This window comes from Dendrobates tinctorius, unplaced genomic scaffold (assembly GCF_039654945.1).
Source record: "Dendrobates tinctorius isolate UK_male_01 unplaced genomic scaffold, ASM3965494v1 ptg000150l, whole genome shotgun sequence".
NCBI classification, from domain to species: domain Eukaryota; kingdom Metazoa; phylum Chordata; class Amphibia; order Anura; family Dendrobatidae; genus Dendrobates; species Dendrobates tinctorius.
In genome coordinates this window covers 884,266-896,164 of record NW_027361817.1, presented here as the reverse complement: position 1 = coordinate 896,164, position 11,899 = coordinate 884,266, and the positions used below count along the sequence as shown (strand labels likewise).

Sequence of the window (11,899 nt, the reverse complement as noted above, 5' to 3'; positions counted from 1 at the left end):
CCCTTATCCTCTAGTCACTTTTGTCACAGCTGTGCCATCGAGCCTGTGACATAGCGCTCAGATATTCAGTGGGCCTCACACAATCCAAAAGTGTCCATTGTCCACTAGTGTGAGCAGAAATTCAAAATCTCCCTTATCCTCTAGTCACTTTTGTCACAGCTGTGCCATCGAGCCTGTGACATAGCGCTCAGATATTCAGTGGGCCTCACACAATCCAAAAGTGTCCATTGTCCACTAGTGTGAGCAGAAATTCAAAATCTCCCTTATCCTCTAGTCACTTTGGTCACAGCTGTGCCATCGAGCCTGTGACATAGCGCTCAGATATTCAGTGGGCCTCACACAATCCAAAAGTGTCCATTGTCCACTAGTGTGAGCAGAAATTCAAAATCTCCCTTATCCTCAAGTCACTTTGGTCACAGCTGTGCCATCGAGCCTGTGACATAGCGCTCAGATATTCAGTGGGCCTCACACAATCCAAATGTGTCTAGTGTCCACAAGTGTCTGCAGAAATTCAAAATCTCCCCTCTCCTATAGACACCTTGTACCTTGTTTTACATTACTATATAGTTTGTTGGATTTTGTCTACATTTCTACCAAAAATGAGGAAGGCTGGTGGAAGAGGCCGTGGAATTGGGCGGGAGTTGGCAGCTGGTAATGATGGTGTTGGTGGTGAATCTGATGGTAGTGGCAAGAGCAAAATAGGACCGAATGCAGGAGGTGTTGAGCCTGCGTCATCGTCTGGCTCCATAAGGCTTCGAAGGCTTAGTTTTCTAGGAGTTGGCAAACCGCTTTTAAAGCCAGAGCATCAGGAAAAAGTTTTTTCTTACATTGCTGACTCAGCCTCCAGCTCTATCGCCTCCTCTTCTTCAGTTGTAAAAAGTAAAAGCACTGAGTCGTCATTGGAGGCTCATGTTCATGAACCACACCTTTCCTTGTGTCCTTCACCCCAACCAAGATTGAAGGATGACGCAGGCCATACTACTGATTACTCCATGGAGCTGTTTTCACATACCATGCCTGGATTATCAAGTGAAATGGTGAATTACCCAGGCCAAGATGAATCTGACATGGAGTGCACTGATGCACAGCCGCTGATGGATGATTCTGCTGGTTCATTCACTCAGAGCACTACATTGTCCTCGCAGTGTACAGAGCCAGATTCTGACCCTGATGAGACTCAGGTGCCCCTTCCCGCACACTATACCACCATACACGGTGACACAGAGGACGGTGCACATGACATTGAAGAGGAGGTGATGGATGACCCAGTTGTTGACCCAGATTGGCATCCATTGGGGGAAGAGGGTGCTGCTTCCAATAGCTCAGATGAGGAGCATCCACAGCAGACATCGACATCGCAACAGCTGTTATCTGGCAGGCCCGGAGCACTCCAAAGACAGGTTCCAAAAATCAAAAGAGTTGCAGGACAGCTTGTCCAGAGGGTCAAAAGATCACAGCGTGCTAGGCCGCAAAATGTCTGCCAAAGTAGGAAGAGTGCAGTGTGGCACTTTTTTGAACAAAATCCTCATGATCAGGCCAAGGTTATCTGTAAGAAGTGCGCAAAGACCTTTAGCCGAGGGAAAAATCTGAAAAATTTGAATACCAGTTGCATGCTTAGACATTTAACCACCATGCACTTGCAAGCGTGGACACAACACCAAACCTCAAGTGCCACATGTGCAACTGATCACAACGAAGGTAGTCAGCAACGCTACATTGTTTCCCCCACTGTAAGCCCACCGGTTAGCACAGCAGCAAATGTTGAGGTGTCATTGCAAGGCCACAGCAGTCAGGGAATCCCACTGTTATATCAACGAAAGACTGATTCTAGGCCATCAGAAAGAACAACAACTCCATCACCATCATCAACCCTCTCTCAGTCCGCCCTGTCCACCGCTACTTCCACCATATGCAGCTCTCAAGTCCAGCTCACCCTCCCAGACACTATGAGTAGGTCAAGAAAGTACTCAGTCTCTCATCCGCGTACACTGGGTTTGAACGCCCACATTGCCAAACTAATCTTGTTTGAGATGATGCCCTTTCGGTTGGTGGAAAGCGCACCTTTCCGCGAACACATGGCCTATGCAGGAAAGGTGCACCTCACAACTGATGCATGGTCCAGTCGGCATGGCCAGGGCCGTTACGTGTCCATCACTGCGCACTGGGTTAATGTGGTGGATGCAGGGTCCACAGGGGACAGCGGTGGTGGGACAGTGCTGCCTAGCCCACGGTATAGGAAACAGTTGGCTGTAGGCGTTCGACCCTCCTCCTCCTCCTCCTCCTCCAGAAGCGAAAGCTCGTCCACAGAGCGCAGTCGTACGAGCACTCCATCTGCAGCTGCCACTGTTGCACACGAGGTGTCCCCCTATCGAGCAGCTAGTGGAAAGCGTCAGCAGGCTGTGTTGCAGATGATGTGTTTGGGCGACAGACACACCGCCGAGGTGCTGGCCGAGTACTTGAAGCGACAAACTGAGTCATGGCTGGGCAGTGTACATCTTGAGGCAGGCAAGGTAGTTAGTGATAACGGCCGTAATTTTGTGGCAGCCATAGCCCTTTCAAAACTCAGCCACATACCTTGCTTGGCTCACACCTTGAACCTGGTGGTGCAGTGCTTCCTCAAAAATTATCCGGAGTTAACAGCCCTGCTCCAGAAGGTGCGAAGACTGTGCGCGCACATCCGCCGGTCGCCTGTACACTCCGTTCGTATGCAGAAGCTGCAGCGATTGCTCCACCTTCCCAACCACCGCCTCATTATCGACATTGCAACAAGGTGGAACTCCACCCTGCACATGGTGGAGCGGCTGTGTGAGCAGAGGCAGGCCATAATGCATTTGTGGGAGGATACACGGCCAGGCACTTTGAGAGCAGACATGGAGTTGACAGGTGTGCAGTGGTCGAAGCTGAAAGACCTCTGTAAAGTCCTTCAGTGTTTTGAGGAATGCACACGGCTGGTAAGCGCAGACGACGCCATCCTAAGCATGAGCATCCCACTTATGCGTCTGCTCATGCAAACTTTGACGCACCTTAAGGAGCAGGCTTCTGCAGCCAATGTTGATGAGGAGGAAGAGGAGGAGGGAATCCTTGATGACATTCAGCGATTGTCTGCTCAGGGACCTCTCCTGGATGAGGTGGAGGAAGAAGAGGAGGAGGAGGATGATGGGGATGATTACTTAGGGGAGGAGGATGCATCTCGTGGGGCAAGTGAAAATGTTGGCTTGGCAAGGTCTGGTACAGAATTTGTGCGTGACTGTAGGGATGTGGATTTGCCAGAAAGTGCTCCTCCAACCAGCACTCGCAGTGCATCATTGACACCGGGAACATTGGCCCACATGTCAGATTATGCCTTGCAGATCCTAAAAAGGGACCCCCGCATTGCCAAAATGATGAACGATGACGACTACTGGTTGGCCAGCATCCTGGATCCACGCTATAAAGGCAAATTACAAAACATCATGCCACAGGAGAACCTTGACCTAATATTGGCTAATAAACAAGCAACTCTGGTAAATCGGTTGCTTGAGGCATTCCCAGAACACAGCAGCGGTGATGGTTCTCACACGAGCCGTACGGGCCGGGGTCAGCTTGGCAGAGGTGTTCGTGGTGCACACAGCAGAAGTGGCGTTGGAGACAGGGGTTTCATGACAATGTTGTGGACTGATTTTTCAAGTACCGCTCACACAACTGGTAATACTGCATCGATGGAAAGTGACAGGAGACAGCAGTTGTCAACTATGGTTACAAACTGGACACCTGGCCTGAATTGGCACAATATGCCTTACAGGAGCTCGCTTGCCCAGCTGCAAGTGTGCTATTGGAAAGAGTCTTCAGTGCAGCTGGATCAATCCTGACAGAAAAAAGGACCCGTCTGTCAACCCAAAATGTGGATGATCTAACCTTCATTAAAATGAACCACGCATGGGTTTCCAAGGATTTTGTCCCACCTTCCCCTGATGACACATAGGGTGACAGAAAAATGGCTTGCTTTGGTCCACCTCTTCCTGGGACTTGACCTATTTCACCTTTTGCATCAGCTGAATGTCCAACATCAACATATGCCACTTTCTAAAACTCCCTAACTGTGCTGCCTCCCCCCATGGCCGGGGTCACCACCTAGCGCACGACACCGTGCGAGTGCCGTTGCCCTGGACAGGTGGGTAGGCCGACTCTTGGGCGCGGGCACTGGCACAGGGTCCCTCATAGTGCAATCAAGTGTCTCTGACGGTGGTGGTGCACACCCGCCGTCAGACACACCGCCGTACTATGAGGGGCCCAGTTCCAGTACCGACGCCCACGAGTGGGCCCCCCTTGCTTGGGCAGGGCCCCAGCATTTGCAATCTTTACCTCTCCCTGCTCCTCCGCTGTGTAGTCTGGGCCGTCAAATCCATACTGTGCCTGACACCGTCTGAGCCTGCCTCCTGATGTATAGACATATATTTTGAATGTGTACACTATGCTATCCATACATGTTATCCGGGGATACGGTACCCTTTCTAACCTTTGTGCAATCACGTGCAATCCATACTGGGCCTAACACCGTCTGAGCCTGCCTCCTGATGTATAGACATATATTTTGAATGTGTACGCTATCCATACATGTTATCTGGGGATACGGTACCCTTTCTCACCTTTGTGTAATCACGTGTAATCCATACTGGGCGTGAGAACGGCTGGCGAGCTGTTAAGCAAGCTACAGCACCTGTGGTTTGCACACGTAAGTTTTTCATTTTTTCAGGAATGACGGTTAGGCCTAATTCCGGAACTGCGGTTGACCTGCACTTACTGGGAAATCATTGTTCGCGGGTAATAATTGTAATCAGTGATCCCCATCACTAACGTTGTTCAGCAGGTTATCTGCACCTGTAAGCGACAAACGCTGGCCTTTTCAGTATAGCGCACATGCAGCCACGGACATGTAAGGGCATGACACACCAGTTATTGGCCAATCTCATGTGCCAGAGCCTCACGTGTCCCTCTAGTAAGCCGGACTCGGACCGCGGGGCATGACGGAGTCTCGTTCGTTAACGGAATTAAGCTTGCAATGTGTGCATCTGTTCTGTAGCTGGCATGGTTGAGGTTTCCCAGGTGGAGTCGAATTTAACCGTAGGCTCCACTCCTGGTGGTGCCCTTCTGGACATCCCTTTAAGGTTCAGCTTTGCAACCATACTGCCCACGTAAAACAAACACTTTGCCTTCATGAACGCTGTTTGGAGGGTCATGACTCGTGGGAATAACGCCGCCCAATCAGTTAACCTGCTAGAGAGATCGTTCGTTGCTCCCAAGCATGACATCACACTCCCTAGGAGGAAGGTAATGCCACTGTGGCGACCGTACTCCTGGGGGCGACACAAGTACACTGATGCCCAGCCACTGCTTGATGAATCTGCTGGTACATTGACCCAGACCACTACATTCCCCTCGCACGCTACACGGCCTGAATCTGAACCTGATGAAACTCAGGTTACCCTTCCCATATACAGTTCCATCTTACACGGTGACAAAGAGGAAGCTGCAGATGAAAGTGCAGGTTCGGCCCACCCGCCATCAGACACACCACCATACTATCAGGGGCCCTGTGCCAGTGCCGTCGCCAACGAGTGGGCCCCCCCTGCTTGCTCAGGATCACAGCACTTGCAAAGTTGAAATACTGTGCAGTGAGATGGTAGATGGGGACGACGAGGAGTCCAGACAAGTACAGGGATTCCCTAGCGAGGAGACTTATTTGATTGTTTTCAATGTTGGGACAGCAATTTTTGGGGAGCACTATACTCTGGAGAATGATAGATGGGGCCGACCATTCACTGGAACATTCCAAAGGTGGACATCAGACACTGGAGCAGCATTTACAGGGCCCATTATACACTAGAGCATTAGAAATGGGGCCCATTATGTTTGGAGTATTATTTGGGCCCATAAGACAGTGGAGCTTCATCCATGGGGACCAACATATACTGTAGCATTATGTGGAGCTCATCATATACTGTTTCAAACATTATATGGGACCATTGATTCTGTATGGAGAAATAGATGGGCCTTGTCATGAGATGTAAAAAGTGAAGTATTTTTCATTGTACTATACCGCTATTTCTCTGCCGTATCGGAGCATGATGAGTTGTGGTATGTGTTAAAGGGGCGCTCTTTCGCCCAGGGCACATGAAAACCTGGAGCCAGCCCTCCCCCCCACAACTGTAGCCAAATAACCCCCATTTTTCAGTGCGTAACTTGTATTATGAAGTTAATTAAGGTTGACAAGCTTAAGTAAGAAGAATTGATGCTTTTGGCATTCAAATGGGCACTGTAGATGTGTTTCCTGTCCTCCTCTCACTGCCGACTTTTATTCCCCATTTTTTCCCCATCCCCATTTTATTCCCCATTGACCCCTTGAACAGCCGGTCGAGGGTGCATACTGCTGTGCAAGATGTGAGCACGTTGTGCATTTGGAAGCCCAGATACTGGATCTAAATGTGCAGCTGGCAACAATGAGATCCATAGACAATATGGAAAGGAGTCTTCTGCTCACTGAGCAGACGCTCAATGGGATAGATGAGGGGGGGATGCTAGGTTGGAGCTGCAGGACAATGAAGCAGTGAAGCAGCTAGCTGGGTGACAGTTAGAAGACGGGGTAGAGGGAAGAGCACCAGGGAGGCTAGTCCTGATCTGGCACACCCCAATAATGTTGCTAAGTTGGCAGATGAGGGGAGTGTTAGTGCAGGAGTAGCACTGCTGCAGCAAGGCATGTCCTCTGAAAGCCGGAGGAGTGTCTGCTCCAGTAAGGGGGGAAATAGGAGAGCAGGGCAGGCCAGACAGGTTCTGGTAGTGGGAGACTCAATTATTAAGGGAACAGATAGGGCAATCTGTCACAAAGACAGGGATCGTCGAACGGTGTGCTGCCTACCTGGCACTCGAGTCCGACACATCGCTGATCGGGTTGACAGATTACTGGGAGGGGCTGGTGAGGATCCAGCGGTCATGGTGCACATTGGCACAAATGACAAAGTTAGAGGTAGGTGGAAGGTCCTTAAAGATGATTTCAGGGAATTAGGCTGTAAGCTTAAAGCAAGGACCTCCAAGGTGGTATTTTCGGAAATACTTCCTGTACCACGTGCCACGCCAGAGAGGCAACGGGAGATTAGGGAGGTTAATAAGTGGCTCAGGAATTGGTGTAGGAAGGAGGGGTTTGGGTTCCTGCAGAACTGGGCCGACTTCTCAGTTGGCTACAGGTTCTACGCTAGGGACGGGCTGCACCTCAATGGGGAGGGTGCAGCTGTGCTGGGGGAGAAAATGGCTAGAAGGTTGGAGGAGTGTTTAAACTAGGGACGGGGGGAGGGTATTCCTTTTATAGGAGGGGAAGACAGTGCAGCTAGAGACCTGGGCACAAATAATGACATTGGGGGTGGGGGTGGCATGGGGGGTGGGGTTAGAACAGTTAATAATTTAAGAAAGAATAGAGGTACAGAGAGATACATAAAGTGCATGTATACTAATGCCAGAAGCCTCGCCAACAAAATGGAGGAATTGGAGTTAATGTTGTTGGAACATAATTATGACATGGTGGGGATATCTGAGACATGGCTGGACGAGAGCCACGACTGGGCGGTTAATTTACAGGGCTATAGTCTGTTCAGAAATGACCGAACAAATAAGCGAGGGGGAGGCGTGTGTTTATATGTAAAATCATCCTTAAAACCCATCCTTCGTGACAATATATATGAATCTAATGAAAATGTAGAGTCCCTGTGGGTAGAGATAAGGGGAGGGGGGAAAAATAATAAATTACTGATAGGGGTTTGTTATGTCTCCAAAAATAATGGAAGCAACAGAGAATATCCTCATAAAGCAAATAGATGAAGCTGCGACTCAAGGAGAAGTCATTATTATGGGGGACTTCAACTACCCTGAAATACATTGGGGAACAGAAACCTGCAGTTCCAGCAAAGGTAATAGGTTTTTGACTACTATGAGAGACAATTACCTTTCACAACTGGTTCAGGACCCAACAAGAGGGGGGCACTGCTAGACCTAATATTAACCAACAGGCCAGACCGCATATCAAATGTAAGGGTTGGGGGTCACTTGGGTAACAGTGATCACAAATTAATAAGTTTTCATGTATCCTTTAATAAGATGTGTAGTAGAGGGGTTACAAGGACACTAAACTTCAGGAAGGCAAATTTCCAACGGATGAGAGATGATCTTGGTGCAATTAACTGGGACGATATCCTGAGACATAAAAATACACAAAGAAAATGGGAGACGTTTATTAGCATCCTGAATAGGACCTGTGCACAATATATACCGTATGGGAATAAACATGCGAGAAATAGGAAGAAACCACTATGGCTAAATAGAGCTGTAAGGGGCGCAATAAGGGACAAAAATAAAGCATTTAGCGAATTAAAGCAAATAGGTAGTGATGAGGCATTAATTAAATACAGAAGATTAAATAAATTCTGTAAAAAGCAAGTCAAGACAGCAAAGATTGAGACAGAGAGACTCATTGCCAGAGAAAGTAAAAATAATCCCAAAATATTCTTTAACTACATAAATAGTAAGAAACTAAAAAATGATAGTGTTGGCCCCCTTAAAAAAAGTCTGGGTGAAATGGTGGATGAGGATGAGGAAAAAGCCAATATGCTAAATGACTTTTTTTCAACAGTGTTTACACAAGAAAATCCCATGACGGATAACATGATCAGGGATAAAAATTCTCTGTTAAATGTCACCTGCTTAACCCAGCAGGAAGTACGGCGGCATCTAAAAATCACTAAAATTGACAAATCCCCGGGCCCGGAAGGGATACACCCCCGAGTACTGCAGGAATTAAGCACAGTCATAGATAGACCATTATTTTCAATCTTTAAAGATTCCATAATAACAGGGTCTGTACCACAGGACTGGCGTATAGCAAATGTGGTGCCAATATTCAAAAAGGGGACAAAAACTGAACTTGGAAATTATAGGCCAGTAAGTTTAACCTCAACTATGGGTAAAATCCTGGAGGCTTTTCTAAGAGATACTATACTGGAGTATCTGGAGAAGAATAACCTCATGACCCAATATCAACATGGGTTTACAAGGGACCGTTCCTGTCAGACTAATCTCATAAGCTTTTATGAAGAGGTAAGTTCCGGACTGGACCAAGGGAATGCAGTGGATGTGGTGTACATGGACTTTTCAAAAGCTTTTGATACGGTGCCACACAAAAGGTTGATACATAAAATGAGAACAATGGGGATAGGGGAAAATATGTGTAGGTGGGTTAAGAGCTGGCTCAGGGATAGGAAACAAAGGGTGGTTATTAATGGAGCACACTCAGACTGGGTCACGGTTAGTAGTGGGGTACCACAGGGGTCAGTTTTGGGCCCGCTTCTTTTTAACATATTTATTAATGACCTTGTAGGGGGCATAGAGAGTAGAATTTCAATATTTGCAGATGACACTAAACTCTGCAGGGTAATCAATACAGAGGAGGACAATTTTAGATTACAGGAGGATTTATGTAAACTAGAAGCTTGGGCTGATAAATGGCAAATGAGCTTTAATGGGGATAAATGTAAGGTCATGCACTTGGGTAGAACGAACAAGATGTATAATTATGTGCTTAATTGTAAAACACTGGGCAAAACAGTCACTGAAAAAGACCTGGGTGTATGGGTGGACGACAAACTCACTTTTAGCGGCCAGTGTCAGGCAGCTGCTGCAAAGGCAAATAAAATAATGGGATGCATTAAAAGAGGCATAGATGCTCAGGAGGAGAACATAATTTTACCTCTATATAAGTCACTAGTGCGACCACACTTAGAATACTGTGTACAGTTCTGGTCTCCGGTGTATAAGAAAGACATAGCTGAACTGGAGCGGGTGCAGAGAAGAGCGACCAAGGTTATTAGGGAACTAGGGGGTCTGCAATACCAAGACAGGTTATTACATTTGGGGTTATTTAGTTTGGAGAATCGAAGGCTTAGGGGTGATCTTATTACAATGTATAAATATATGCGGGAACAATACCAAGAGCTTTCTAATGATCTTTTTACTCTTAGACCTGTGACGGGGACAAGGGGGCATCCTCTACGTCTGGAGGAAAGAAGGTTTAAGCATACTCACAGACGCGGATTCTTTACTGTAAGAGCAGTGAGACTATGGAACTCTCTGCCATATGATGTTGTAATGAGTGATTCCCTACTAAAATTTAAGAAGGGACTGGATGCCTTTCTTGAAAAGTATAATATTACAGGGTATATACACTAGTTTCCTTAATATTGCGTTGATCCAGGGAGCAAGTCTGATTGCCGTATGTGGAGTCAGGAAGGAATTTTTTTCCCCAATGTGAAGCTTACTGTTTGCCACATGGGTTTTTTTTGCCTTCCTCTGGATCAACATGTTAGGGCAAGTTAGGATAGAATATGGGTTGAACTAGATGGACTTAAAGTCTCCCTTCAACCTTAATAACTATGTTACTATGTTACTATGTTACATTGGATTTCGTGTTTCGGGACGACCCCGACTTTTCCCTATAATCGGACGATCTTGCTCGACCCGACTTTTGGAAAAGTCGGGTTTCACGAAACGAAACGTGACCCTAAAAAAACAAAAGTCGCTCAACTCTAGTCTTCAGTGAAAAATGATTTCCCATAACTGAGAGAGGACATGGCAGCTGGTACTTATAAAGTTTTATGTAGAGGGGAGAAGAGGAAGGAGGATCAGAGGCAGACACAAGTTCTCCTGAAATAAGTTACATATAAATAAAAATGTTACAATTGTTTTTTCTGCATTTGCCACCAAATAAAAATGAATGTAAATGTAATGCGTACAAATGTGTATGGGCAATTATTACAATTCTACTGGCAAAAACAAGACCTACAGCAGTACGTAAAAAAGTTATGGCTGTTGCTGACTGTGGGAAGGTGAAAACAAAAAAACTGTTATGGTGGCCTGAACAATACATTGTGTGCACAATTCTTAAGGTGACAGTAAATCTAAAAGATTAATAAATCTGAAATCTGAATATTTAAGAAATTAAAAATGATTTTTTTTCTTTCTTTGAGGAATATCTATGTGTGCAGAATAATTAGACAAGTATTAGTTTACGGCTAAAAGGAAAAACGTAAATTTTTCCGTCTCAATTGCTCCCTGGGTGAAATTGCTAATATTGCATGAAAGTGAAATGACAAAAAAACCCTCACCTAGACAGGTTGCATGCGGCACAACTCCGATATGCGTGATAATGAATCCAATGTGAGCCTCCTGCTCTTGGCACTGAGCTCACACCTAGTGGGTGGAGAACGAATTAGGGACAGGTAAATAATGAAGCAGTACATCCCCCAAAGCTGCCAAAACATGTCACAGATCATGGAGAAATAACAGGTTTATTTGCGCAACATGTTTCGGAGTTGTTGCATGGGCTCTCCTTTTGCCCTACAGCTAAGATAGATATCTTTTAATTATTCCTAACTCGCAACAATTACACTATGTATGTAAATTAACCCTTTGCAGACATTTTTTGTTTAATGGCAGAAAATGTCATTCTGCAATAGATGCTGCAAACATATTGGTTAATGACAGATCCTGTGTAATATCCCAATGCGTCGTCCTCCCAGGGCCGTGGGGTACTTGGTACTGGGCCGGTATCAGCGGGATGTGTCACAGCAGCGGGGGCCCGGTCCATGGCCCTGGGTGCCCAAGTAATGGGGGAAATGTAATGGTTTGAATGTAGCTAGATGAATAGTTTGTGACGCCACCTGTGGTGTTCGGCAAGTGAGATGTTAGGCCGACGCTGCATGCAGATCCTCTGGGGCTGGTGGTGTGTTGCAGCCGTGATGGTGAAGCTCCCCACAGGTGGAGCTGTAGCCCCAGGGCAGAATAGGTGAAGTGACACATAGATGGTGTAGTGTCTGGTGCAGGG

The 11,899-nt window shown here is 46.8% G+C and overlaps 1 protein-coding gene across 2 annotated transcripts in view; it reads right to left on the bottom strand.

Moving 5' to 3' along the window:
* LOC141049832 (hemoglobin subunit beta-2-like) overlaps nt 1–11,326 on the bottom strand; it is a 265,364-nt gene extending 254,038 nt beyond the window's left edge. The window contains exon 1 of one of the 2 annotated variants that reach the window (XM_073546640.1): nt 11,181–11,326. The gene's annotated coding sequence lies outside the window, so the exon portion shown is untranslated. The remainder of the gene's footprint in view (nt 1–11,180) is intronic. The other variant, XM_073546641.1, reaches the window with a different exon arrangement.
* Nucleotides 11,327–11,899: the final 573 nt, after the last annotated feature.